This window comes from Talpa occidentalis, unplaced genomic scaffold, assembly GCF_014898055.3.
Source record: "Talpa occidentalis isolate TD23 unplaced genomic scaffold, MPIMG_talOcc4v2.1 talOcc4.3, whole genome shotgun sequence".
NCBI classification, from domain to species: domain Eukaryota; kingdom Metazoa; phylum Chordata; class Mammalia; order Eulipotyphla; family Talpidae; genus Talpa; species Talpa occidentalis.
In genome coordinates, this window is record NW_023603184.1 from 139909927 (window position 1) to 139916666 (window position 6740).

Consider the following 6740-nt stretch of genomic DNA (forward strand, 5'->3'; position numbering starts at 1 on the left):
AATACGTGGATATTGGAGAATGAAACAACACTAGTCCAGGCTCTCAAAACTGGTATATTTTCTTTAGCAGTTTTTCTGGGAGGGAATCAGAGGCTACCAGGGAACAACATTCGAAGATAGCTATCATGTAAAAGAGCTTCAGAATTTTAACAGGGAAAACCTGTGCATTGGCTTATACCAGGAAAGAAAATCAGAGGTCTAGAGTCCCTGTTTGTTCAATTTATTCACCCCACAAAATAAGCTGTGAGTTGGTGATTGAGCACCGCCTGCCCGGCCCTATTAGAAAACATATTGGGTTGTGATGAGTCTACACGCTCCTAAAATTCTTCTGGTCCGCATATCATTAAGACTCCTGTCTCAGATCTTTTCATGTCATTTCCCCCATTTTCCCACCTGATAACACACTGACTCCCCTGGCTCCCCACACACACCTTTTTCAATACAGCTGATGTTCTGGGAATTTTCCAGACTAATTTCTTCTCATTGAGTCCAAGAGAAAATGAAGATGCAAAAATGACCCTCTGTCCTAGCTGCAGGAAAGCTCTGTGTTGCTAGGAAACCAATAGTAGGTGCTAACCATCCCTCACAGAATGAGGGCAGCTCCCAGCAGAGCCATTCTTTTTGTGGAAGAACCTAGACCGTGATTTCCTGTCCTACCTCCAGCGGGCTCTGTCCACATGTACGCTTTTATTCCCCAATAACAAGCAACAGAAATGATTAAAAATAATTTTAGGGATGTGAAATTGCACCTCTGAAGATCGGAGGAGTTGTATCACCTGCTGTAAAGTCATTAGATTGAAGGGCTTCTTCTTCTTTAAATATTTAGACCCTTGTTGAGGGGGCGCCATCCTGATGGGAGCAAACCAGAGATGCATTTAAATCAAAGGGGGATTATAAAGGATAGGAAGACTCTAGCTGGAGACTTTACTTCTCCGCAGATTAAGCATCCAGACAGGTAGTTAGATGTGCTGCTGTTTATAGACAGTATATCATTACTTAAAGCGTTAACAAGGCAGTCCTTTGAATTCATCTTAGTATTTATGTATTTTTTGGTCACAGGTTGTGCTATGGAGGATCAGAGAATTGGTTTGTGTCAGAAAACACCACACATTTCTATCAGAAGTGATGTCAGAAAATAGACAAAATAATTGTGTGAGTCCAATTTTCTCTGCAACGCAACCTGTGACCAAAAAAAAAAAAAAAAAAAAAGAAATGCTTACATGTTGTGGCTGTTGACTCCAGTCTTGCCTGAATGCAGCTAAACCTACAAGTCCAGGATGATATCATTTCCAAATGAGAGTCAGGATAATAGAAGATCATAGAACAGTTTAGAAAGGAATTATTTACACGCATTAAACAAATATTTGCACACAAATTCTGTGCAAGTCTCTTTCTAGGTGTTGGAACCAAAAAGTCTGACCTGATGGAGCTTATGTGTTGATGGAAGAGATAATTAATAAACAAGATAATTAAGAAAGTATAAAAGATGTATACCAGTGCTAGGGAGAAAATTGCACCAAGGAAGAGGATTATTGAAATGTTGGAACAGGGCCGAGAGGTGAGTTTTGCATTAGAACCCAACGGCTGTGAGGGAGTGAGCATTCCAGACAGAGAGAACACCTCTGTCCCAGGGCTGCACCTAACATGTGCAAAGAGCACCAAGGAGGTCAGGGAGGCTGGAGAAGCAACACTGAAGGGGAGGAGAGCAAGGAGGCAGCATAACAGGGCAAAGCGGGAGACGTCAGGAGGGAGATCCTGGAAGGCTTTGCAGTTCACAGCAAGGACTTGGCTTTTCCTCAGGAGAAATGATAGGACCAAAATAGTCAAAATTATCATGTGCTCTTCTGCATCTCCCAATCTCCTTTGCAGCCGGGTTCTTGACACTTCCTACCTCTGAGTGAAGTTGTGTTTCTCACTTGCAACTAAAGGCAGTAGAGAGACATGGTGTCTGCTCTCATTTCTTGGCCCTACTGTCAAGTGTTCCAAATGGAAGCAGCATCTGACCTACATCAGACCTCAGGTGAGTAAAAAATAATGCATTGCAGTATTTTTAAAAAATTTATTTATATATTTTTGCATCATTGTTCATTTTTGTACAATGTTTGATTTCTCCACCCAGGCGGCATCCCCATAAAATATCACCACCGAGACACCCGTGAACCATCACCACAATCTCTTGGGCTCTTCCCTCCCATTTTGATCTCTCTCCCTCCCCTTGCCTTGATCAATGTCTCCAATTTATAGTTCGACTGCTGGTTTTATCTTTCTTTTTTTTTTTTAAGCATTGCAGCCTTAAACTGCCGGTTGTCAGGGTACATTTGTTTCTGCAGCAGAGCCTGGCCGGCCTGACTAATATAGATGTGGCCTATTAGAAGAGCTTGGGACAGAGGGCTGACATGACCTGCCTTCTATTTGAGCCAATGACTCCTGCCACATTGTTAAGAATAGTCTATGTGAGTGGGGGAACACAGGTAAGAGAGGAACCTAGTAATAATCTACCGTACTGGTCCAGGTGGAAAGCAGTGGGACAGGTAAGAACTGTGGTGTGCAGGAGGTAAGGACTCACCGTGTTCCTGGTGCTCGAATCCAGCTGAAAATAGTAACATCAGAGAGAATGGCTAGGCCCTCACCCACATTCCGCTTCCTGCACATGGCCAGATTTGCCAATCCCAGGTGAGGTGTGTGAGAATGAGGAGACACAGAGGTTTTTGAGCTAAGCAATAGAAGGATGGGGTTGCCACAACTGAGGTGGAGAAGGCTGAAAAAGGAGAAAGTGCAGGAACTCGAATTGAAGTTAGAGATGTCTACTGCACATCAAAGTAAGGCCACTGTGTAGACAGCTGGATATAAGCATCTGACGTTCAAGAGAGACGGCTTGTGGAATACGTGTTTGACAGTTACCAGCACACAGATTATTTTTAGGCACTAGGCTGGGTATGATTCCCTGGGGCGTGAGTATTATAGAAGGAAAAAAGAAACGGATATGTATGGTACTTAGTGAAAAGGAACACGGATTCTGGAAGTGGCTTCTGGTCAATTTATGCTGAATAAACACCACTTCTGTAAAAGCAGAAACATGCTATGTTGAAAAATACCTTAGCAAATCCTCTGCTCTTCAGTATTTTGAAGCTGGAGACAGAATTTGTGCTGACACTCTGTAAAAAAAAAAAAAAAAAAGGCACACTCCAAGTAACACCTTTCTACCTGTGGAGTAGTAACAGCCTTTATATCACCAAACACAAGAGTGAAATAATTTCTCTTTAGAATAGGATCTCAGAACAGGTCCAGAACCATTATCAACTAGGCTAGAGGTGCGGAGGAGGGGGGCTGTGAGAGGGCTCACCAGATACAGAGTGGGGAGCAGAACAGGCAGACACTCTGAAATACACTGCTGAGGGGAGCAAGGAAGAGACAGGAGAGGTCTGCTGCACCATGTGGGTTGCTCTGGCCAGGGATCGAACTCGTGTTGCAGTGGCTGGCAATAGCTTGATAGTGCTGTGTCTTTAACCCCCTGCACCACCACGGAAGCCTATCAACTAATTATTATTACGTGATCAAGCAAAATTATTGAACCTCTCTGACCAGGCTTAGTTCTGAGCACTGAATATCTAAAGATGGTAGTGTAAGGGTCCCTGTCTTCAATAAGTTCTCACTTGAATAGGGATAACAGACATGCAGAACAATGTTATGGTTTACCAGAGGGAGGTGAGAAAAGTAAATTCAGTTGGCAAGGCAGAGTTTGGGGCAGATTCTGGACAAACATTGGAAGGGATATAGTGCTTGAAGTTAAAGATAGAAAATGAGAGAGGATTCCAGAAAGAAGCCATGCCACACATCTGAACTGAGCTGCAAGGGAGCTGCTGGAAAGCAGGTTGTTGTGAGAATGTGAGAGGCTTTAAATGCTGGACTGAGGAATGTAGACTCTGTCCCAGGAGCCATGAAATATGAGCAAGAGTGATGAGCTTCAATTCATAGTTTAGCAAGATCGTTTAGGCAAAGGGAGACAAGATGCAAGGTGAGAGCGTGGATAGTGTGAGCAGTTAGGGGGCTGTTGCAATCACACGTAAGGATAGCGAGAAGATAGGTTTAATAAATAAACTTTTACCTTGAAACACAAAATCAATAGGTCTTGATAACTTTGAAGGGTGCGGGGGGGGGGGAGCAGGGGGAAAAAAAAGAGTGTAAAACCTAATGCCTCTATCTTTGCTTCCTGAGTCTTTGGCATGGTGCCTGGAACATAGCAAATATTCCTTTGCTGTTTCTGCCCAAGGGAAATGGCTTCAGAAGATGGAGGAGGTTTTCAGACATAAAACAAATTCCTTCCTCTAAAGCACTCTAGCCCTGGAAATTTGTTTAATAAGGATTAAAAACATCTCATTATAACACACTTTGTTTTTGAGGCTCTGGGGAAAATGCACCCTCTCAACATCACCCGTGGGAGTGACAGTGGGTACAAGTGCAGTAGAGGGTGACTTGGCAATATCTGTTAAAGATACAAATGCATACACCCTGAGACCCAGAGATTCTGGGAAATTTTCCTGCAGATGTATTTATACATATTCAAAATGGCTGATGAAACAGTTCATTGCAGCCTTGTTTGAAATAGAAAAAAGGGGCCTCCCTGGTGGCGCAAGGGGTTAAGACACAGCCTATGAAGCTGTCCACAGCCTTTTCAGTGTGAGTTCGATCACCGGCCTGCCAGGGAACTGACCCAAATGGCGCAGCAGACCTCTCCTGTCTCGCCCGCTGCTCCCCTCAGCAGTGTATTTTAGTCAGTATGCCTGCTCTGTTCCCCACTCTGTCTCTGATGAATTCTCTCACCCTCTGCACCTCTAGCCTGTACCCCAGCTCTTGTATGCATAAATAAATAAATCTTTAAAAAAAAGAAATAGTTGAAAAAAAAGTTGAAACAAAAAGCTTCCAAAATAGCAAACTGATTAATAAGGTATGGTATCACCGTGGAATGAAACTCTGTGGGTGCAAACATAACATAAAATGAATACACTTTAATGTACTGATCAATCTCCTTACCTGTCCAAGGTGAAGAAATGAAATAAGAACTGTGTATGTAATGTGTCTTTTTGAGTAAAAGGGATCAGAAGTTAGATTTATATTTATTATTTCTTTCTACTCATAAAAAATTCTGGAATGATACAAAAATAACAAGAAAGATTATTCAAATCCATGAATGTATTACCTATTCAAAACCTTGAACTAAAAGTACTTTCATTCTTCAATTTTTTTAAAACCTTAGACACTCCCCCAGCCTATCCTTATTCTAAGTTCCCTGGTCGCGGTATCACACTGCCTTAAATTTGCATCAAGATGCACACATGGTCATAAGAGCAGCGTTTGAGAGGACAGAGCAAAGCTAGAGGGACATAGTGAAAAGCTTAGGGATTCTGAAGGCCTGAAGAAGAAAAATAAGAAGGAGCTGCACCAGAAAGAGAAGTGTGTGGGAAGAAGTGGGTCATCCCTGCCTGCTTTATAAGGTTGCAACATAATGTAAAATGCACACGCATTTTGCCTATCACAATAACATATTTCTTTAGAGTCATTTTACTGGCCATCTCAAAACCATTAGTTAATCAGAAGTATGGGCAGAGTTTTCTAGAATTGAAATATTAATAAACCTGAGGTTTGTGGTTCCTTGAAATTTTTCTCTAGGTGTTTCATAAAAATTGGATCACTCTTAAAAGATAAACTTGTCTAGTTTCTGGCAAGTTACCAACCTATGAGACCCCCATTTGAAGAATATTGATAGATATATCTTTTTAAGGGTTGGTATTTGGCCAACATCTGTGGACTCAAGAAATTAACCATTACTACCCAATACCTACAAGAGATTATGGCCCATCAGAGTCATAGATTCTTCACATTCCCCATTTTACACCACTAACATTATTGAGATTCTTCTGTAATCCTGGAAGATATTCTATAAAGAAAATTATTATAGCCAGAGATAGATTCCATATCAGAAACTCAAAAATTGCTTATTCTCCCTAAAAGCTAAGTTGTTCACTTGTTCACCAGCAAAACAACAGATGAGTAGAAAACTAAGATGGCGTGTGTGTGTGTGTGTGTGTGTGTGTGCGCGCGTGCGCGCACACGCGCGCATACACTATGGACTAGTCCACAGCTATTAAATGAAAGATAAAATCTTGTCATTTGCAACAACACGAATATCCACTTAACTGGATGAGACCATCTTAAGTGAAATAAATCAAGAGAAAAACAAATACTGATGATTTCACTCATATTAAGAATATTTCAATAACAACAAAGGAACAGGGCCTGCCTAGTGGCACAAGGGGTTAAGACATAACCTATGGAGCTATCTGAAGTCACTGCAGCACGAGTTCGACCCCAGCTGGCCAGGGAGCTACCCACATGGCGCAGCAGACCTCTCCTGACTCACCCGCTGCTCCCCTCAGCAGTGTGTTTCAGTCAATCTGCCTGTTCTGTTCCCCACTCTGTCTCTGGTGGATCCTCTCACCCCCCACACCTCTGCCCTGTACCCCAGTTCTTGTATGCATAAATAAATCTGTTTTTTAAAAAAGGAACAGAAGAAAACAAATCATAAAAATCTGACTGTAGAATTGAGACTACCAAAGGGGAGGGGCCGATGGACTGTGGTGTAGGACTATGGGTGGTGGATATAATGTGGCAACATACATTTGTAGAGATGTGAACCTGTACCCCTAAGTCATCTACAGTGTTGTAAACCAATGCTACCTCTA